This window comes from Schistocerca americana, chromosome 1, assembly GCF_021461395.2.
Source record: "Schistocerca americana isolate TAMUIC-IGC-003095 chromosome 1, iqSchAmer2.1, whole genome shotgun sequence".
Classification (NCBI taxonomy): Eukaryota; Metazoa; Arthropoda; class Insecta; order Orthoptera; family Acrididae; genus Schistocerca; species Schistocerca americana.
The window spans coordinates 508,519,580-508,543,579 of NC_060119.1; positions in this window are offsets into that span (position 1 = coordinate 508,519,580).

Consider the following 24,000-nt stretch of genomic DNA (forward strand, 5'->3'; position numbering starts at 1 on the left):
ATCAATCAAGGCAACAAGTCATTAATCAGATTGGCACACACAACAGCAAGTTACAGGAGAAAATTAACAATTTACATCACGATGTTGCTTTGATTAAGAATTTCGCGACGTTCAATCAAAGGAACAGTAACTCCCGCCATTATTATTATTATTAGTAACTCACAGTCGGGACAAACACACCATTTTGGTAATTCCCCTTTGGCACATAATACTGGTAGATTATGGCGTGTCAGAGAAGTAGACACTGAACACACATTCACAAGTAAGCACTTTAACAGTAGAGAAGCTGTACAACATATAAGAGAAGATGGTTTTGACTATAAGCATTTTCACTGTTCGAAAATTTAAGGTCTTCAGAAACAACAAATCGGAAATATATCCCTTACACTGGATACAGCAGTTCTCACTTTCATTACCGCCTAATTGGCCTGACATCCATAAATTAGAACTTATCTGCAGTTTTTTGGAAAGCGAGCCAGCCCTCGCAATCGCTAGACAATATTATTTAGTAGAAGAGTTCCAGAATGCGTTTTATCCACATACTGGTCTGAGACAACGCAAAGAGGCATGAAAGACCAATTAATTAGTCTGCCGAATTTTAAAAGTTCCAACTTTTCGACAATAACGCAATTCGTTGAACATATGGTTCAACAAAATCAGCACCTTACAAAACCTTACAGCCAATCTGCATTCATACAACTTTACGTCTCTAAATTGCCATGATCTCTTAGAATATCACTTTTAACCGGCCGGAGTGACCGAGCGGTTCTAAGCGCTACAGTCTGGAATCGCGCGGCCGCTACGGTCGCAGGTTCGAATCCTGCTTCTGGCATGGATGTGTGTGGTGTCCTTAGGTTAGTTAGGTTTAAGTAGTTCCAAGTTCTAGGGGACTGATGACCACAGCAGTTAGGTCCCATAGTGCTCAGAGCCATTTGAACCAATATCACTTTTAACTAGTCAACCAAAGGAAGCATTTCCGAGTTTCACGATTTGCTACAGCTACTTGAAATTCAGCATCCGGATTATTCATTCGCTAATAAGAATTTTTCTCAGGGTAATGACAATAATAGTATGAACGGAAGTAATTATCAACCGGACTGGCCGGCCGAAGTGGCCGTGTGGTTCTAGGCGCTGCAGTCTGCAACCGCGAGACCGCTACGGTCGCAGGTTCGAATCCTGCCTCGGGCATGGATGTGTGTGATGTCCTTAGGTTAGTTAGGTTTAACTAGTTCTAAGTTCTAGGGGACTAATGACCTCAGAAGTTGAGTCCCAAAGTGCTCAGAGCCATTTGAACCATCAACCAGACTACTTTAATAACAGAGGTAATAAGCGTTTTCTTAATGACAGTAATTCTCAAGGAAATTTCCTGAAACTGCGTCATTACGACAATAAATTCCAGCCATATCAGCAATGGTACCAACGTCGTAATAACAATCAAAGTTTGCTGCCTCATCTACAGCAACAACCTGACTTCAGCGTTACACCGCCAAATTTTGTATCCACACCACAGCACGGCAATTACACGCCGACGAAAAGCATTGATTTCGTGCAGAGAAATCACTGGACGTACTCGCACCGTGATGCGTCGTATCTGAGCAGATTTCACAATAATAAAAGCAAAAATCGAAATCAGAATTTTCAACGCAATTATGGAAACAGTAATTTCTTTCAAAACCAAGGTAAGCCTCAGGATCAGTAATTTCTTTTTAAATAAACCCAATGTTCGCTTTCATCCGCAACAAAACTATACACGATCAGAATTACAGAACAGTAGAGATAGTTGAGATACCGCAACAGGGTCCCAACTGTGATTTACAGCCAAACAGAATATGACTAGAAAATAGACCCATTGCATTTTCCAGAAACGTAGGACACAATTCACAACCTCTTCATACAACGTAATACCATATGACGACCAAAGAGACGTGTTGTTATACGAGAAACACCAAACGCAGAAAACCATTTCTCATCCTGTAATCGAGATTCTAACGGGAAGACACTTGTTTACTGCAGTTATTGGTTCCGGTTCACCTGTCTCAGTGATTACTGAAACAGCCTTTAATAAATGCAACCATGATAATTCTTGCGCGACGTTTCCGCTAAGCAAAACTAAAGTAAGAGGAGCTGTTTCCGGCAAAGGAGTCGATGTCAAGCAACAAACACATTTACCATTTTCAATTGCAGGTATCACATGCTTCCCGAATTTTTGGATTTTTCCCCTCCTCATCACTCATGTAATGATAGGCATGGATTTCCTAGTTACACATGGTGCGAGTATTGATTTTAAGAACTCATATCTGATGTTTAAGAATGGCAACACACACCTCGCTCTGGAGTTTAAAAACACCGTTTTGTCAGAAGAACAAGACATTAACTGTACTGAGCTCATTTCTGCATCCAAAAACAGCACTTCGTAAACGACGTTTTTTACGGATACGTATTTTCACAGTAATAATGATCTACCAGATGATTTCGACTACGATGTAGCACAAACAATTAATGAAAAGGTAAGTCAAAGACAAGCTACTATGGATGATGACAGACAACAATTACATGATATCTTACTGCAACACTCTCAGGTATTCGATAATGTTCCCAGAAGAATGACTGCATATGTGGATAAGTTTGAAGTAAAGCCTCAAGACATACAGGGTTATTACAAATGATTGAAGCGATTTCACAGCTCTACAATAACTTTATTATTTGAGATATTTTTACAATGCTTTGCACACGCATACAAAAACTCAAAAAGTTTTTTTAGGCATTCACAAATGTTCGATATGTGTCCCTTTAGTGATTCGGCAGACATCAAGTCGATAATCATGTTCCTCCCACACTCGGTGCAGCATGTCCCCATCAATGAGTTCGAAAGCATCGTTGATGCGAACTCGCAGTTCTGGCATGTTTCTTGGTAGAGGAGGTTTAAACACTGAATCTTTCACATAACCCCACAGAAAGAAATCAGGTGGGGTTAAGTTGGGAGAGCGTGGAGGCCATGACATGAATTGCTGATCATGATCTCCACCACGACCGATCCATCGGTTTTCCAATCTCCTGTTTAAGAAATGCCGAACATCATGATGGAAGTGCGGTGGAGCACCATCCTGTTGAAAGATGAAGTCGGCGCTGTCGGTCTCCAGTTGTGGCATGAGCCAATTTTCCAGCATGTCCGGATACACGTGTCCTGTAACGTTTTTTTCGCAGAAGAAAAAGGGGCCGTAAACTTTAAACCATGAGATTGCACAAAACACGTTAACTTTTGGTGAATTGCGAATTTGCTGCACGAATGCGTGAGGACTCTCTACCGCTCAGATTCGCACATTGTGTCTGCTCACTTCACCATTAAGAAAAAATGTTGCTTCATCACTGAAAACAAGTTTCGCACTGAACGCATCCTCTTCCATGAGCTGCTGCAACCGCGCCGAAAATTCAAAGCGTTTGACTTTGTCATCGGATGTCAGGGCTTGTAGCAATTGTAAACGGTAAGGCTTCTGCTTTAGCCTTTTCCGTAAGATTTTCCAAACCGTCGGCTGTGGTACGTTAAGCTCCCTGCTTGCTTTATTCGTCGACTTCCGCGGGCTACGCGTGAAACTTGCCCGCACGCGTTCAACCGTTTCTTCGATCACTGCAGGCCGACCCGTTGATTTCCCCTTACAGAGGCATCCAGAAGCTTTAAGCATACCATCGCCGAATGGAGTTAGCAGTTGGTGGATCTTTGTTGAACTTCGTCCTGAAGTGTCGTTGCACTGTTATGACTGACTGATGTGAGTGCATTTCAAGCACGACATACGCTTTCTCGGCTCCTGTCGCCATTTTGTCTCACTGCGCTCTCAAGCGCTCTGGCGGCAGAAACCTGAAGTGCGGCTTCAGCCGAACAAAACTTTATGAGTTTTTCTACGTATCTGTAGTGTGTCGTGACCACATGTCAATGAATGGAGCTACAGTGAATTTATGAAATCGCTTCAATCATTTGTAATGGCCCTGTATTTAAACCTAAGCATTAGTCCATTCCTTTCACATACAGACAACAGGAAAAGAAGAGCTTCAAGTGATGCTTGAACAGGGCATTATCGAGCCAGCTGGTAGCCAGTATATCAGCGCATTACACATTGTTAATAAAAAAGACGACTAATTACGACTTGTTCAGGATTCACGCCAAGTTAATGCTACCGTCATCACTGAAACTGGTAGTCCACAGACGTTAGAAAAACTTTTACAGAAATTTCATAGTATGTCTATATAGTCTAGTTTAGATCTGAAATCTGGTTTTCGGCAGATTCAGTTGCAGCCTAACTGCAGAAAGTATACAGTATTCCTTTGCTTTGTCAATTGTTACCATTTCTGTAAATTACCAATTGGATTGACGATTTCTTCCGTTGCATTCATTCGAGTCATGAATACAATACTTACACAAGAATTGAAAGATAGAATCACAATGTATGTTGATGACATTCTTATCTCTGAACCCAGTTGGTCTGAACCCAACAATATTCTTCACATATTGCTGCAAATATTTGAAAAACAATGTTTAACAGTCAATCTTAGAAAATCTCATTTCGGTCAATCATCAATCAAGTTTCTTGGACATATTATTTCGGCAGACGGCATTGTGCCGGATCCCGAAAAACTTCAGGCTATACGTTACATCACAGTACCTACTAATAACAACTTCGCAGTTTTCTCGGTCTTTCGTAAATTTATCCACTGTTCTGCTTTGGATACTCCAATGTTGTGTCAGCTGACTGGCAAAAACACTGTTTAGTCATGGGACAAGCAAGCACTTTCTGAATTCGCGAACCTCAAACATAATTCACTTGCAGCACCGATTTTCCCACATCCAGACCCCACAAAAAAAATTTACAGTTGCCACAGACACTGTAGTTCCAAGACAGCACCCGTCGCACAGATTTTTCAAGAAATACGAGAAGATGATAAGACAGTAATCAAGAACATTGCATTTGCTTGTCACATTTTATCTCCAGCAGTACATAACTACTCCATTACTCAATAAGAGACTTTGTGTCTTGTCTGGATTTTAAAAATTTAGACACTTTTCTGTATGGCAGACACACTATTGTTTACACAGATCACAGAGCGATTCAGTTCTAACTTTCAGCTAAATACACGCACGATCGCATTAGCAGATGGAAATTTACCTCCAAGAATTTGATTTCACCATTATACATATTCCTGGCGCACAGAATATTGTAGCCGGCGCATTATCCCGTTCTCTTTCCAGCAGACAGCAAGTCGTTGTAACCAACTTTTGTCAAACGAATTTCAGTCTCTTATACATGCACCAGCTAGCATTTGAAAATTTTCTCCTTTCTTCATTAAAGGACTACAAAGTGTATACGACCTGGGACAATCGAGAGATCCGGGAAAAATCTGGGAATTTTTCTTCCTTGTCTGCATACACATCCTGGATAGAGCCAAGAATACGACAAAGATTGTATTTGGAAAGAAATCAAACTCCTTTGGCAAGACAGAAATAACGCCCTGACAGCGACAGTTGGTTATTATACCTCCCTAGAAGAGTTGGTTAATAAATTACTTTGGTACAAGAATCTAAGCTACGCTCGTTGTGGTTCCCGAAACTATTTTATAAGTAGCCTGTTCGTATGTTGGCAGCGCTATAGACAGTGCTAATAACGCTGACAGCGCTCTGCGCCCTCGGCAAGAGATTCTGTGGTTAGAAGGAATAGCAGTTAGCGAGTGGGGGGGGGGGGGTTGTTTTGGGGAAGGAGACCAGACAGCGAGGTCATCGGTCTCATCGGATTAGGGAAGGACGGGGAAGGAAGTCGGCCGTGCCCTTTGAAAGGTACCATCCCGGCATTTGCCTGGAGCGATTTAGGGAAATCACGGAAAACCTAAATCAGGATGGCCGGACGCGAGATTGAACCGTCGTCCTCCCGAATGCGAGTCCAGTGTTTAACCACTGCGCCACCTCGCTCGGTAGTTAGCGAGTGGATAGGGAAGTGTATGGACATGTTTTTTCTTAGTGGAGACTCTGTGTTGGTAGGACATGCATTGTAAAGTGAGACGCAAGGAAATTTATGATGACGAATGTCTGATTGGTAATATTTGGGCAGTGTAGTTATTGACAATTGCATAATTTTTTGGAACTGGATGAATAAGGTAAAATTTTCTAAATACATTGTTTTCTCTTCAATAAAATCTTTCGTTTGCTAACCGTATGCCTCCTAGTTGTCAGAGTCTATAGCAATTAGAATCTTTTTATTTAGTTGGCTGTAGTTACTGCTAGGTGTATCTACATCTACATCTACATCCATTCTCCGCAAGCCACCTGACGGTGTGTGGCGGAGGGTACTTTGAGTACCTCTATCGGTAATTACTGTAGTTCGTGTTATGAAGATTTTCTGTGAGGTAAGTGACTTATAAAATAAAAAAATGGGGTTTCCACTATCGGGATTCGTGGTTGGAATGAGTTTAGGCAATTAACAGAGTTGGAGGTAGTTTCATATTTCTTTAATTTCATATTTTTTTATTTATATTATTGTTAGGATTTGATGTACAAGCACCATAACATGGTCGAAGTATTAAAGACGAGAAAGTTGAACTGGGCAGGCCATATAGCAAGAATAATGAAGAATAGACTACCTAGAATAAAGTTGTACAGAATATTAGATGGAGTGAGAGGAAGAGGAAAACGCAGAATTAGGTGGGGAGATTACATCCAGGAGAACACAGCTAGGGTGAACATCAACACTGAAAGGACAAACAGCTCGCTCGATAGAAAGAAATGGAAAAGGCTCTTAGAGCAAACGTATGATCGATTACGTTCTTCCCAGACGTAAAGAAAAGTACGTATTTTCCCATATTTTACACGTCGTGTCCACTGGTTATCTACGGACGAAGCGTGCGGCGGTGCATGTCACAACAAGAGGCCAGCGGTCTGGAGATGTCCGCGATCGCATTGTCAAGAATGTCGACATACATTATTCATTATTATACTGTAACGAAATACTTTTCTGAATAAAATCTGAGGAGCAGTCTTCTTTTGTATGAGGTGGTAACTAGTTACCATCAAGTCTTTCAACGAGTTGTTTTGAAGTTATTGTATGTCATGTGTAGACAATTTTGTAAATAAATCGCGAAGAGAAAAAGTATTAAGTGGGTGAAAAAAAATAATTTTGACTTGGATTTTCATTGCCCTACTAACAGAGCATGCGGCGTTGCCCGGATATACATTTATTTCAGTTCTAGTATTCCGTCTCCTCCTTACCCTCTCTCTCTCTGTCCTCCTCTGCCCCCCTCTGTGTTCATCTCCCAATCCCCCGTTCTCTCTGTTCGCCTCCTCCACCCCCCACTCTCTGTCCACTTCTCCCACCCCTCTCTCCGACCATCTGCTATTCCCTGCTCTTTTTGTCCATCTCCTCCTCCCCTCTCTTCGTGTCGCACAATAACATAATTTTGTTGGTAAATTCAGTGTTATATCTAATTACTGTCTGCTAAATGTGTTGCGAATAGAATTAGTAGCAACGAATTAAAAAATTTGAACTTCATGAAATCATGAAGGGGATGAACAGCGCCAACGTAGTAGGTGATAAACGCTCTATCCTTTCATCATTTTGTGGGAGCTGTAGTCGGGAAAAAGTTTCGTCAGGGTTTGAAATTATGTGTTACGTTTGTTGCACGCCTTTAAGTGTTCTCGTTTTCAATTACTGGAGACCGTGAATAATAGTCCAAAAATTACACCATGTGTCCATTACAGTATGCAACAAATAGCGTGGAAATATGGGTTAAACGCACTGAAGATTGTATAAGCATTGTATTCATTACTGTGAATCGTATCATACAGCACGTATCAACCAACAAAATCGTTTTCACAAATATGATAAATTTCGTAAACCAAAGAGTGAACAGCTTTTTCAAAGAGTAAATATTTTTACCTCATTCACGTAACATTTTTCAAATCAATAAGCATCTTGTACTATAAATATCCTAACGTAGCCAACGTTCTTCCTGAGGGCTTAAGCTGTCTCGTTAGCATATTTCATCGAAATCGGTGCAGCGTGTTAGTAATAACCAATTTTAACCAACTACAGCTTATCTCTGTCTGTTAATGAGGTCCAACGAAGTAGTCAGGCAATAACTTCTTTTTTTTAGCTCAAACACCAATCAATCGAAAAACCGCATCAATACAAATAACAGTCATAAAAATCAAAGAGTGAAGCAGATTGTCCGTGCATTCGTCGCCATGGAATAATACCGCGCTTCACTGTGCGTTCACAAATGTTCTTCCGGCGACTTCCACACAAATCCCCCCCATTCCACCCCCACCACCCCCCCACCCTCGCTAGAACGGAGCTCCGTAATTTTGGGGGTATTTGTAGTATTTGTATTTCACCCAACGCCCAGCTCTCGTGAGTACTGAAGGCAGTCACCGTACCACTTCCACCTGTGGGCAGAGACAGTGTCGTTCGTGTGACACTTTGTGTTCAGCGTGTACGTCCTCTTAGTCGGTAACATACGTGCAGGTTTGACCCGTTCCAACGATACCACTGGTTCTTCCCATTTTGATCCATATGCAAGGGATGTTCGTCCCGGGAGAGCATTCTGTAGGGCCCAGAAAACGGGGGCTGCAGCGTAGTATCACATGCGTGCATGACTAGATGTTTGTGCACGGACTTAGTTACCACACCGTGTCTCGAGACAGCCGATGGGTGAAGTCTGGCCATATGCTCGCGCACCGTTTCCAATACATGCATTCGGTCCGTCGTACCCCGGTGTGAACAGCGAAGAATCCTCCGGACAGTCGTAAGGGTTCACCACAAACCAACTCTGCAGTTGATGCTCCTAAATTCGTTTTTAATGCTGTACGAAGGCCCAACTAAACCAGATTCCGTGTGGCACATTAACGCGGCTTTTAACATTCTATGCCAGCGTTCCACCATTCCATTGCTTGTTGAGTGGTATTTTGATGGTGGAAACCCCAGTGGTTGGTCAATTCTGAGAAAAGCGTCATTTCGAATTGGTGCACCTGGTCTGTGGTGACATGTTAAGGGCAGCTGCAAAGTGCGAAGCACTACGAAAGAAATACCCGTGCCACCGTTTCCGCGGATATGTCCGATAGATGAATCGCCTCCACCCATCTGGTGAAGCGGTCCACTGCAGTGAGGAGGTAAGGGTATCCTTCCGGCGGTAATAGAGGTCCCCCAAAGACCAGGTGAACTTGTGTGAAACGTTGCGCCGTAAGTGGGAAGTCTGCTACCGCATTGTGCACGTGTCGCCCAACCTTCCTTTTCTGAAAATCGAAGCACGTTTTTGCCCAGCTATGGCAGTCCTTTTATATGTGGGGCCACACGAATCTGTCACTCATCAGTTGGACGCTGGTGGTTATTCCCTGATGAGCCAGCTCATGGATGCTGTCAAGTAACTGCCGACGCAATTTCTCAGGTACGAAAAGTCTCGGTTTGCCCAGTGATACGATGCACCAAACTCCGAAACGCAGACGTAACCAGGATGTACTGTCGCAACGGAATTGGGCGAGTGTTGGTGTGTCTGTTGCGCAGCAGCTAACTCCTCGTACTCAACAGCCTGAGAGATGAATTCCAACCGAGACAGGAAATTCGCCACGACGATTGGACAATGTATTCATGCTGCCTAAATTATCGCGGTGAGCAGCTATCCTTGATCCTACCGAAGGCGATAGAAATCGGCTTATGGTCTGTGAAAACCATGAATTGTCTGGCTTCCACTTGTGACCCGATGTATCTGACAGCATCGTAAATTGCCAGCAGTTCCCTTCGTAAGCGCTCCATTTAACTTGTGACGACGTAAGCTTACGGGAGAAGAAGTCCAAGGGCGTTCTGGTATAGAGCTGCGCCAGTGGCTTGCAGGCTAGCATCCGCAACAACTGCAAGTGGAGCCTGAGGAACCGGGTGTGCCAACAACTTGATTGCCCGACGTAGACACGCCTTGATCTTATCGAATGCTACCAACATCTCTGGTTTCCACTGCAAAGGTGGTTTGCCCACTGTGTCCTTGCCAGCTAGTGCAGACGTCAAAGGTGCCTGGATGGCCGCCGCATTAGGCAGATGTTGTCTGTAGATATTAACTGGTCCAGGGAACCGGCGTAGATGGTGATGATCGACGGGGCGAGGCATCTCTTAAATAATGCAAGTTTCTCTTGCAGTGGGCTGATGCCGGCTGCTGTCACTGAGTATCCCAAGAATGGCACCTGACGCCGTCGAAGTAAAAGCTTTGATTCATTGACCGGAATGCTGTATGCATCAGTGCATTGGTAAACAGCATTTAGATGCAGTTAATGTAATTTCTCGAACGCCGAAAAGACCAGGATGTCATCGAGGTATGCGAAGCAATACGGTAATCCTCCTAGTACTTCCTCGACAAACGGTTGCCAAGTCTGTCCCGCATTTTTCAAACCAAATGGCATACGGAGGTATTCGAATAAGCCGAATGGCGTCGTGATAGCCGTCTTCGATAAATCAGCAGGTGTGACTGGTATCAGGCGATATACCTTCCGGAAAATCAATGATCGCACCTGCCAGTGCGTGCGTAATATCCCTAATATGTGGTATCGGATAACGATCGGGAATTGTACAGGTACTGAGTGTCCGGTAGGCTCTACATGGTCTCCAGGTCTCGTCTTTCTTCTTTACTAAATGAAGTGGTGATGACCATGGGCTGTCGCACCTACGTACAAATCCCGAGTGCAATAGTTGTTCGAATTATGCTTTCGTTGCGGAGGAACGACCAGGAACTAACCGGCGCAGGCGCTGAGACTGGTTGACCGGATGTAATCCCGATGTGATGTACCGTGTTGCGCTTAACTACCTGCGCAGGCGGCACGGATTTGCAGTTTGCTACGTGGAGCGTCACCCCCGGTCTGTCATCGAACGTAGGCAGATAACCTCGTCTCGTCCTAGGGTGCCTTTAATGCACAGCGTAGCCTGGCGGATGCTCGACGAGCCAATAGCTACTTCAACTGTATAATGAAACGAGAAATCCGCATCCATTATTGCGTCTCACACATCGGCAATCACGAAATCCCGTGGTAAACGTTATTCGAAACCAAAGCCTACATCTATCTGGAAATTTCCATACGTCATTATTGAAGTCTGGTTTGCTGTTTTGAGCTTTGAAAGACATGGAGGGAGCTTCACATCGCACCTTCTAACAGGCAATGCACTGACTTCCGAACCTGTGTCGGTTAGATAAGCGCGGCCGGATTTAACGTCTGTGACAAAAAGTCGATAGGACAGAGAGGGCAAAGAAGGAAGGTTACTCACCGGTAGTCGCCCGTCATCGCTCTCACCTCGCAGTAGCAGCTGCCGGTACTCGAACTCGCGACTGGTGGCGCCTATCGCCGGCCGCTGTCGCCATTGGTTACCGCGTCGCCTTGTTTCCGAAGCGGAGGTGGTACCAGCAGATACGCTCCTTAGACACATTTCTATCTTCCTTGCTTTTCTTGTATGTGCCTGTCTTGCCTCCGAGCAAACGTCGTCAATGTGAAATCCAATATTTTTGAGTAACGTCCGTTTGTTGGCGTCGTTTATCGCTGCAGCTTCCTGAAGGTCTGTACTGCAGTGTTCGAACGTCACAGACGATCTATGCTCTGCATCTAACACACATAGACCTTCATTGCTATTGAGAGCAACGATGAAATATCGCGTGCGTCGGAAAGTGCCACAGCCATTCTAACTCCCTCTGGCAACTGTACGCGCAATACATGTGTCGTATCTGGCAACTCGGTGTCGTCGACTAAGCTTCGCATGTTCCGCCAAAATTCCGAAGGCGACGTATCTCCTCTCTCTTCACCATGTAGTGCTTGTTGCGTACGATGTCCCACCGGCCGACGTAGCCGTTCAAGGAGTAACCGTTTAAAATGTGTATACTTCTGCGTGGCGATCGGACGGAGAATTATATCTGCGCTGATCGTTGCTTTTTCATTGTCGAGGCACTAACGGCGATCATAAATTTTGTATCTTCGTTTACAATGCCGTGGTGCTGGAAAGCCATAACTCAGGTTTATCAGAAATGAACTGCTGTGGGGCCGGCCGCTGTGGCCGTGCGGTTCTAGGCGCTTCAGTCTGGAACCGCGCGACAGCTACGGTCACAGGTTCGAATCCTGCCTCGGGCATGGATGTGTGTGATGTCCTTAGGTTAGTTATGTTTAAGTAGTTCTAATTTCTAGGGGACTGATGACCTCAGAAGTTAAGTCCCATAGTGCTCAGAGCCATTTGAACCATTTTTGAACTGCTGTGGACGTATCTTCTTCTTGCTGCTGATATCCGCGTAACGGCCGTTCCTTGATGCAATAAAAAGTTGAACGCAGCATTTTCCTGGTTTTCAGTGTCGCGTCGCAAATCTTCGATGTGCGTCGGGCAGATCCATAGCACCCAGTGCGTCGCGCGGACGCGCCGACTCCGCGGTAGCCGATACTGAATGGTGCTGCATTTGCGCGTCTACAACGGAATTCAGTTCACGGGATCACCGCCTTAGACAACTACAGCTTATCTCTGTCTGCTAAAGAGATCCAACGAAGCAGTCAGGCAATAACTTTTTATTTTTTTTTAGTTCACACACCAATCAACTGAAAAGTGGAAGTCAATAGAAAGAATAGCCATAAAAATCAAAGAGTAAAGAAGATTGTCCGTGCGCTCGTCGCTATTCCCACAGATTTAAACGTCGTGCACGATGTCACAGTTTTTCAGGCATCTCAGCGTTCAATGACGTTGTATCTCCTGAACTGTGTCGTACATTGATATAATTTGCACTTAGTAGCAAAGAAGTAATAAATTAAAACGTTATGTCTAATGCTAAAATAAACAGCGAAAATGTAGTTAGCGTTCAACTTTTATCATTTTCTCATTTTGTGAGGGGTGTCAACGGGAAAAAACTTCATAAGAGTTTGAAATTATGTGTAAAGTTTGTTGCAAGTCAATGAGTGCTCTTCTTCTCAAATATTGGATCAACAAAATCTGTGTATTCGCATGTCGCGACCTACGCTTCTTTTTCACCCCCATCCCCACTCCTTTGATACGTAGGTAGCTTTTACGCCCAGAGTGATTCTTTCCAGACAGTGATGTGTGTACCATATTAGGTTGAAATCTATTCAGTGATTGAGGAGGAGATGTGGAACACCCATACATACATACATACATACATTTTTATAATAAGTATGGATACCTTTTTTTTGCCGTGGCCGCCGGCCGGAGTGGCCGAGCGGTTCTAGGCGCTACAGTCTGGAACCGCGCGACCGCTACGGTTGCAGGTTCGAATCCTGCCTCGAGCATGGATGTTTGTGATGTCCTTAAGTTGGTTAGGTTTAAGTAGTTCTAAGTTCTAGGGGACTGATGACCACAGCACTTAAGTCCCATAGTGCTCAGAGCCATTTGGATCATTTTGCCGTGGCCCAATTTTGATTAAATAAAGTATACACAGTGTGCAAAGCTATACTCAAGCTATCTGTGAAGACAATATCAAAAGTCATCTTGTAATTGTGGAGACTAACATGTTCATACAGACAGACTTCAGTAAACTATTTAATTATGATATTTTTTTTGTGATCCGATTGGCTGTACGTTCCAGCAAGCTACACTAAATTACCAGTGAAAACCCATAGAAATCCGTCAGTACTTTTCCAGATTACGTGATCAAAGAGAAACAGATTGAAAAGAAAGTTTCACAGTTTTCTTATTAGTATAGATAACCTCGTGCTGACTTATTCAAGATAATGCAGCCTGCTAATGTGCCGTGGTTGGGCAAAGAAAAGCAATGCTCAAAATAAGTTTCTATTCATTCTATAAAAAAGCGCGAAAAATACTGAAAAATTATTATCTCTGGCAAAGACTGTAATCGACTTTAGATAGTCCGATGTAAGTTGTTCAACTATTCAACTATTACGAATCACAAGTTTTAAAAGTCAAGAAAAATCTTGCAGCTCTCTTCTGAACAAAACGAATCTTGGCCAAGATAAAAAAAAGTTAATTACAATATAAAAATAACTGCGATGTTTGTAGTGATGCTACTGGCGACACCGTCCTGCGTGTGACAGATACTGCCATATTGAGCCTTATCCATAACAATTGAAGATTGTTTAGCAAAACTTCATATTATAGCTCTATGTGTGACGTTTGTGTGGTGGTTAAAATCACAAAAAATTACATAATTGACAATGGCATTTGTAAATAACCTAATACCCTTGTTCTGTGGTTAAACCCACATGTTTGACTCAAATAAACGGTTCCAGTAAGGTCCTTGTGACAGTGTTTACGCTTATAGCTTTCGCTAGGAAAGAAAATATTAATAACAGCGTCGACATTGTTAGGCTGTCCTTGACTGGGCACGGCTGATTTCTAGATGGATTTCAGTGCACCCACGACAGAAATGTACATGAAAACGGGACTGATGGACGAAACTAGAGGATCCATTTCGCATTAATGATCTCTAGAGATAGCGTCGCTGCCTCTTAAAGATCTGAGCGTGGATTTGAAATTGACTGTTAATGTACGTTAGCATGTGTTCATATAAAGTACGATCGAAAAGACCTTAGAAACAACAATATATATGTGTGTGTCAGTGTACTAACGAATACCGAGTCTGTATTGACAAAAAGCTCCAATTTTTTTAATAAACATGCAACCGGAATGCAATTTTTTTATCTGGTCGATCAGTACTCATAATTTGAGAGAGAATACTGTCTGTTATAACTTGTAACAATGGAACCTGGACTTCAAATACATAAAACGTCCGACGATGAAATTTGCTCATTTAGCAACGGAAAGCAACACATTGGGAATAATGAAGAGTGACATGAAGGAAATAGAAGGGGTGAAAGAAAAGATACGAGTGAAATTTGTCACAATGCCCGCTAGGAAATTGAAATGGAGATCTTTGGACATATAGCCTGACTAACTGTCAATAGATGCACTAGGACAGCGGTCTTCAAACTGTGTGTTGCCGTTCCGATTTTCAAATGGCTCTGAGCACTGTGGGACTTAACATCTGTGGTCATCAGTCCCTAGAACTTAGAACTACTTAAACCTAACTAACCTAAGGACATCACACACATCCATGCCCTAGGCAGGATTCGAACCTGCGACCGTAGCGGTCACGCGGTTTCAGACTGAAGCGCCTATAACCGCACGGCCACACCGGCCGGCTTTGCCGTTCCGAGGGGCGTCACGATCTTACAGTAGGAGCGTCGCTGTGGTTTCGTAAAAATAGTAATTTTTGCCTTGTGATTAAAGGGACAACTTGTCTGCTAGTAATGACGTCTAGTGCTGTTAGTATGGCAGCGTTGTAGATGGCAGACGTGGCTCACTTGTTTCTATTCAGTAACAATCAGTTTGAAGGTAAGTTTCATCGAAAGAAGAACTGAAGTCTGTGTTTCTTTATCATTAAATTGAATTCTGTGATTATTTTCTCAAGACCTTTCCAGAACAAGTTGATCAACCAACTGCATCAAATATCCGCTTGCTGCAGAAGTTCCATCAACAACTACCTCTGAAGAACAAGAACAGCTTATTGATATTTCTTCAGATACAATTAATCGAAGTTCGTTTCCTCATCACTGCTTGAGTTTTGGTTGCCCTCATCACTGCTTGAGTTTTGGTGCTTGCTGAAGCAGGAGTAACTCCAAGAGGGTAACAAGACTCTACGAGTTTTGACAGCTTTTACATCATTTTCATATGAGGTAGGCTTTTCATTACTGGCAGCCATTAACACGAAATATAAATGGCATATAAATGTGGAGAAAGGGATGAGAATTACAATTTACAGCCTTGTGCAGAGAATTGAAGAACTGATGATAAAGAGGTCGTCCTTCCCATTGATTTCGATACGGTACAAGAATAGACTGTAATAACATTAATAGTTGATTAATATGTGTCTTATTCCTTTTTTACTAAACTTACGTTTATTTACTCCACACTTCGAGTCGATACTATGTGCGAAAGAAGCTATGCGGGTTTATGTTCAGGTCAGTGGATGTGTGTGCCCGAAAAATTAGAAAACCACTGGAATTGGGAATTTCTTTGTTACATTCCTTGCAGTAAGGTATGGCCTAGACAGTGCATCGGTAATCGACGACAGGCAACACCCAGTGATGACGAATGTAGACGCACAAACCAGAAATCACATTATGTCGATATATCTGGATCCTAGTGACAACATGCGGTTTACATACACTCTAAAACACAAAAACGACCCATCATGAAAGAATTATCCGAATTGGACAGAAATCGGAAGATGTGATGCATATGTACGAACAAGCAAATGATTAAAAAATTCAGAAACATTGGATGATTTATTCAAGAGAAAGAGCTTCACAAATTGAGCAAGTCAATAATGCTTTGGTCCACATCTGACCCAAATAAAAGTAGTTATTCGGCTTGGCATTGACAGATACAGTTGTTGGACGTCCTCTAAAAGGATATCGTGCCAAATTCTGTCCAATTGGCGCGCTGGATCATCAAAATGCCGATCTGGTTTGAGGCATAATGTTCCAAACTTTCTCAGTTGAGGAGAGATCTGTCGGCCTTGCTGACCAAGGTAGGATTTGGCAACCACGAAGATAAGCAGTAGAAAGTCTTGCTGTGTGCCAGCGGGTATTTTCTTGCTGAAATGTAAGCCCAAGCTGGCTTTCCATAAAGTGCAACAAAATATCGTCTACATAACGTTGTGCTATAAGGGTGCAACGGATGACAACCAAATGGGTCCTACTATGAAAAGAAATGGCCCACCAGACCATCACTCCTGGTTGTTCGGCCAGATGAAAGACGAGAATCAGAGGTATCCAACCAATGTCGGGGACGTCTCTAGCCACTCTTTGCTGGCCATTGGGGCTCAGTTCGAAGCAGGACTCAACACTGACGACAATTTTACTCCAGTCAATGAGTTTCCAAGCCGAAGACATGTCTGAAAACGCCCCAGACGGCGGTGTCATACCAATGTGACTGTCGCCCGCCATACGGCACGACAACAAGGAGTAATGGTCTGTGGTGCCATTTCTTTACATAGTAGGACCCCTCTGATTGCCATCCACGGCACCACCACGGCACAGCGGTGCAGCACCATTTAGGAAATATTACTAATTATGTATTTATAATGGGCATAGAAAATAGGTAACTGATTCATTTGAACGTACCAAGTAGTGAGAACCGTCTTAAAATGTAAATACCTCTCCAAGGAAGTTTGCCTCATTAAAAGCCTTCTGCCCATGCTATAAAATACTTAAAATGGTTAGGTAACGAAATAACCAACATTTCGGCAGTCTTGCAGCAGCGACCCTCAGGATATAGACTCATGCATTTCTTAAAGTATTTTATAAGATTACACGGGAACACACTCAGAAGGATTTTAATAAGTTGGCTTGTTTACCTTAACCACCACATGATAAATCATGAGCTCAGTGGCACTACAAAAATAAAAAGAAAGTGTGTGAGAGATGTTGGAGACGGTGCAATAATTTTAAAAGTGCTCTTCTGCCTTAGAGAAATTTAAGTCGTAACAATATTTAATATGCAATGGATATTCTCACCAATGTACTCAGAATGAAATGACTGAACGTCGCATAAAGCGACCGAATTATAACAGCGATTGAACAACGGAACGATGTAGCCTTTTTGTTTGAAGATTCGGTATGCGTCCAGCTTCAAACTGGAGTTAGCGATACGTGCCTAATGACCTCGTCGTCGACGGGACGTTAAACAGACAGAAAGCAAAGTGCAGTGTAAGCATGTTAACGAAAGAGATGATGGAATAGGAATACCAGAACTCATTACGTGTGAATGGCGGGACGATTGCCTGTAGTTACCCATGCAAGGAAAAATTCCGTGATGCGTTACCAAACAGCGCCGGTTTTTTACAGTACGAAGCGGCTTCGCGTCTCGTCGATAGCTCGCAGTCGCAGAGGCAGTCAGAGCGCGCTTCACTTGTCTCGAATGGCGGCTAGCCACGCTCCAGGTGCGCGCCCCGCCGTTTTACATCCCCCGCACTTCCGTGGCGAACGGCCCAGCGAATAACAAAAGCCCATCCACGCGGCACCAACCCGGCAGCGAGACGGTTTTTGTAGTGTGGAAAATATCGGCTGCGGCGAACGTACGGCAAAGCCATAGGCGTCCGCAAAGGCATGGGTCGGGGAGGGGGGGAAGGGGAGGAGGATACGGGTAGTACGAGGAGGAATTTGCCCAGAAAACAGGCGCTTAATTCATTACACAATTCTTACTACTTTATAGCAATGTTTTCCTGCGACTCTTACTAAGCTGCATATTTAACACTGACAAGCGCGAGAGGAAGTACAGTGACTTCAGAAAACAGTGTATGAGGATAAAAGCCGCGGGGGTATCCGTGCGGTCAGAGGCGCCTTGTCGCGGATCGCGCGGCTCCCCCGTCGGAGGTTCGAGTCCTCCCTCGGGCATGGGTGTTTGTGTTGTCGTTAGCGTAAGTTAGTTTAATTGCTGTGTAAGCCTAGAGACCGATGCCCTCAACAGTTTGGTCCATAGAACATTATCACAAATTTTCAAAAAAAGATGAATGAAATGTATTCGCCATTGTGAATACAGACAAGCATCATCTTTATATGGGAGTGACGACAGTGAAAATTTGTGCCAACCCCGAACCCGAATTTCCTGCTTTACGCGAGTGGTCGCCTTAGCCGCTCTGGCTATCCATGCATGGTTCACCGTAAGATCCAAACTTGTATATATTGTCGTTCCTGCGTTACAATCTATACTCGTACACACAATATATAATTGCGAGTCGTGTACTGATAGCGAAGGAGACCGCTCGCGTAAGGTGGCAAATCCGGGTTCCAGTCCCGGTTCGCCAAAACTTTTCACTGTCGTCACTCCATCAAACAGCTGAAGGTTGTTCATATTCACAATTGTGAATACAGTTTATATATTTCATGACGGCTGTAGCTGCCGCAGTGCATCGTACTCCTTGAAAGCACAGACACTGCAATACCGTACTATAAGAAGAGCGCAAATTTCAGACTGGATTGGAAAAAACAGCCAATCATTTGCAAAATATTGGTTTAATAAAGCTTTACCATGGGTTCAAAATAATCTTCTTCTTCGTAGAATCACTTTATCTCTAATGTGGGAGTCGGTTTCAATGTCTAGTACATGTACGTGTCATACACTTAATCACCCTTTAAGGCACTTGATTTAAAAGCAGTAGCAGTTTTCAAACTCTCGAAACCATGGTCAAGGTTTATTGAACCTGTATTTTGCCATTGGTTGGCCATTATTCTGAATCAATTGAAGTGCTTACATGCACAGTCCCACCCATGAACAATAGACCTTGCCGTTGGTGGGGAGGCTTGCGTGCCTCAACGATACAAATAGCCGTACCGTAGGTGCAGCCTTTTCAGTAGTTGCAGGGGCAAGTCTGGACGATTGACTGATCTGGCCTTGTAACACTAACCAAAACGGCCTTGCTGTTGTGGTACTGAGAATGGCTGAAAGCAAGGGGAAACTACAGCCGTAATTTTTCCCGAGGGCATGTAGCTTTACTGTATGATTAAATGATGATGGCGTCCTCTTGGGTAAAATATTCCGGAGGTAAAATAGTCCCCCATTCGGATCTCCGGGCGGGGACTACTCAAGACGACGTCGTTATCATGAGAAATAAAACTGGCGTTCTACGCATGGAGCGTGGAATGTCAGATCCCTTGATCGGGCACATAGGTTAGAAAATTTAAAAAGGGAATGGATAGGCTAAAGTTAGATATAGTGGGAATTAGTGAAGTTCGGTGGCAGGAGGAACAAGACTTTTGGTCAAGTGAATACAGGGTTATAAATACAAAATCAGGTAGGGGTAATGCGGGAGTAGGTTTAATAATGAATAAAAAAGTAGGAGTGCGGGTAAGCTACTACAAACAGCATAGTGAACGCATTATTTTAGCCAAAATAGACAGGAAGTCCCCGCCTGCTACAGTAGTACAAATATATATGCCAATTAGCTCTGCAGATGATGAAGAAATTGATGAAATGTATGATGAGACAAAAGAAATTATTCAGGTAGTGAAGGGAGACGAAAATTTAATAGTCATCGGTAACTGGAATTCGACAGTAGGAAAAGGAAGAGAAGGAAACGTAGTAGGTGAATATGGATTGGGGCTAAGAAGTGAAAGAGGGAGCCACCTGGTAGAATTCTGCACAGAGCATAACTTAATCATAGCAAACACTTGGTTCAAGAATCATGAAAGAAGGTTGTATACATGGATGAACCCTGGAGATACTAGAAGGTTTCAGATACTTTATATAATGGTAAGACCGCGATTTAGGAACAAGGTTTTAAACTGTAAGACATTTCCAGGGGCAGATGTGGACTCTCACCACAACCTATTGGTTATGACCTGTAGATTAAAACTGAAGAAACTGCAAAAAGTTGGGAATTTAAGGAGATGGGACCTGGATAAACTGACTAAACCAGAGGTTGTATAGAGTTTCAGGAAGAGCATAAGGGAACAATTCGCAGGAATGGGGGAAAGAAATACAGTAGAAGAAGAATGGGTAGCTTTGAGGAATGAAACAGTGAAGGCATCAGAGGATCAAGTAGGTTAAAAGACGAGGGCTAGTAGAAATCGTTGAGTAACTGAAGAGATATTGAATTTAATTGATTAAAGGAGAAAACACAAAAATGCAGTAAGTGAATCAGGCAAAAACAAATACAAACGTCTCAAAAATGAGATCGACAGGAAGGGCAAAATGGCTGAGCAGGGATGGCTAGAGGACAAATGTAAGGATGTAGAGGCTTATCTCACGAGGGATAAGATAGATATTGCCTACAGGAAAATTAAAGAGACCTTTGGAGAAAAGAGAGCCACTTGTATGAATATCAGGAGCTCAGATGGAAACCCAGTACTAAGCCAAGAAGGGAAAGCAGAAAGGTGGAAGGAGTATATGGAGGGTCTATACATAAAGAGAGACCTTTGGAGAAAAGAGAGCCACTTGTATGAATATCAGGAGCTCAGATGGAAACCCAGTTCTAAGCCAAGAAGGGAAAGCAGAAAGGTGGAAGGAGTGTATGGAGGGTCTATACAAGGGCGATGTACTTGAGGACAATATTATGGAAATGGAAGAGGATGTAGATGAAGATGAAATGGGAGGTACGATACTGCGTGTAGAGTTTGACAGAGCACTGAAACACCTGAGTCGAAACAAGGCCCCAGGGGTAGACAACATTCCATTGGAACTACTGACGGCCTTGGGAGAGCCAGTCCTGACAAAACTCTACCATCTGGTGAGCAAGATGTATGAGATAGACGAAATTCCCTCCGACTTCAAGAAGAATATACTAATTCCAATCCCAAAGAAAGCCGGTGTTGACAGATGTGAAAATTACCGAACTATCAGTTTCATAAGTCACAGCTGCAAAATACTAACGCGAATTATTTACAGACGAATGGAAAAACTGGTAGAAGCCGACCTCGGGGAAGATCACTTTGGATTCCGCAGAAATGTTGGAACACGTGAGGCAATAATAACCCTACGACCTATCTTAGAAGAAAGACTAAGGAAAGGCAAACCTACGTTTCTAGCATTCGTAGACTTAGAGAAAGGTTATGACAATGTTGACTGGAATACTCTCTTTCAAATTCTGAAGGTGGCAGGGGTAAAATACAGGGAGCGAAAGTCTATTTACAATTTGTACAGAAAGCAGATGGCAGTTATAAGAGTCGAGGGTCATGAAAGGGAAGCAGTGGTTGGGAAGGGAGTGAGACAGGGTTGTAGCCTCTCCCCGATGCTATTCAATCTGTATATTGAGCAGGCAGTAAAGAAAACAAAAGAAAAGTTCGGAGTAGGTATTAAAATCCATGGAGAAGAAATAAAATCTTTGAGGTTCGCCGCTGACATTGTAATTCTGTCAGAGGCAGCAGAGGATTTGGAAGAGCAGTTGAACGGAATGGACAGTGTCTTGAAAGAAGGGTATAAGATGAACATCAACAAAAGCAAAACGAGTATAATGGAATGTAGTCGAATTAAGTCGGGTGATGCTGAGGGAATTAGATTAGGAAATGAGACACTTGAAGTAGTAAAGGAGTTTTGCTATTTGGGGAGCAAAATAACTGATGATGGTCGAAGTAGAGAGGATATAAAATGTAGACTGGCAATGGCAAGGAAAGCGTTTCTGAAGAAGAGAAATTTGTTAACATCGAGTATAGATTTAAGTGTCAGGAAGTCGTTTCTGAAAGTATTTGTATGGAGTGTAGCCATGTATGGAAGTGAAACATGAACGATAACCAGTTTGGACAAGAAGAGAATAGAAGCTTTCGAAATGTGGTGCTACTAAGAATGCTAAAGATTAGATGGGTAGATCACATAACTAATGAGGAGGTATTGAATAGAATTGGGGAAAAGACGAGTTTGTGGCACAACTTGACTAGAAGTAGGGATCGGTTGGTGGGACATATTCTGAGGCATCAAGGGATCACCAATTTAGTGCTGGAGGGCAGCGTGGAGGGTAAAAATCGTAGAGGGAGACCAAGAGATGAATACACTAAGCAGATTCAGAAGGGTATAGGCTGCAGTAGGTACTGGGAGATGAAGAATCTTGCACAGGATACAGTAGCATGGAGAGCTGCATCAAACCAGTCTCAGGACTGAAGACCACAACAACAACAACATGCACAGTTGCTGAAGCGCGGCAATATTCAAACTCTTAAAAGATCTAAGAATCATGTATTCAAAAAACGCACTTTAAGTGTTATTACGTTCTTGTACTGTGTTGCATGCCTCTGGATATGTTCCAAGATCTACATTATCGAGAAAATGTTTCAAACTTTCATTAGCAGATGGCGCGTGGTCTTTGTGCCAAGTAGTGTTTTTCTCTGTCTTTCAAATAACATGCGTCAAGTTCTCCCCCGTCTAGTTAATGTACAGTTTGCATGGTAATCAAGAGTGCATGTAAGCTTTTGCTTGCACCAACTTAACGTCTTTGTTACGGAATGAGATAATTTGGATTCAAAAATAGTAAAGAAAGCTGCAGACGAGAACAAACAAAACAATGTATGCCTGGAAAAGATAAGGGGTACATTTCCTGACAAACAGCCGTCGAACAATGATGTTAGTAAGTCTTGTTAGTGGTTCAAGGGCAGAAATTCTATTTGTTTGTTTCACTCACCTAATACATTTAAAATAATATGCTTGAACATGCTTTCAATTTTTTAACTCATTTGTCATTGTGAATTACCTAGAGCAGTTTACACAGTTTAGATTATTTTATTGTTTTGGGCTTTCTGCAAGTGCAGCTACAAGTACAACGGCGCACCCCTTCACTGGAAACTCTACTTTTCAACAGTTATTATGGAAATGAACAATGAATTTATTTATTGAGTTTATTGCAAATCGTCTTATTCAGACGACCAGACACGGTACGTACGATAATCCAGCAAGCAGTCACCGTCAATGCCCAGCGTATTACTTACCCGATACTGATGGTGGCATGAGGCAAGTTTACAAAACAGCTCTGCAGGAAAGATTTGGGCTCAAATACACATCTTTGGCAAATCTTCAGGCTACAGACACAATAGTATCTATGAATACAGGCAGCTGCAATAAGGCTGCAGTTCGTAAGAAGTTCAGTGATAGTGGAAGACTGCAGTCTGAAGATTTTAGACAAGAAGTTAAAGATCACGTAAGCAGCTTCCCATTTAATGAAAGCAACTGTCGTCGTTCCGGATCGAGTAGAGAGATTAGAGAGCCCAGATTAAAATGTATCAAGAATTTACGTTTTACATAAGGCAACGTATGCACTGACTTCTATTTGGCTACATGTCAGTTCTTAAGAGAGATTTTCCACGCATGGTTAGTTACAGGCCTGATATGGACACATGCAGGTTTTGTGATACATTATACTTCCACGTCCGACATAATAAGGATACCACAACCACAGCCAAAATTGAACAGGAGAGTCCTCTTAAAAATTACTAAAGTGCTATGTATTGATTGGGGATTGACGCAGCCGAGTCCAGATTCCCCAAACGCAACTACAGTTATGTCT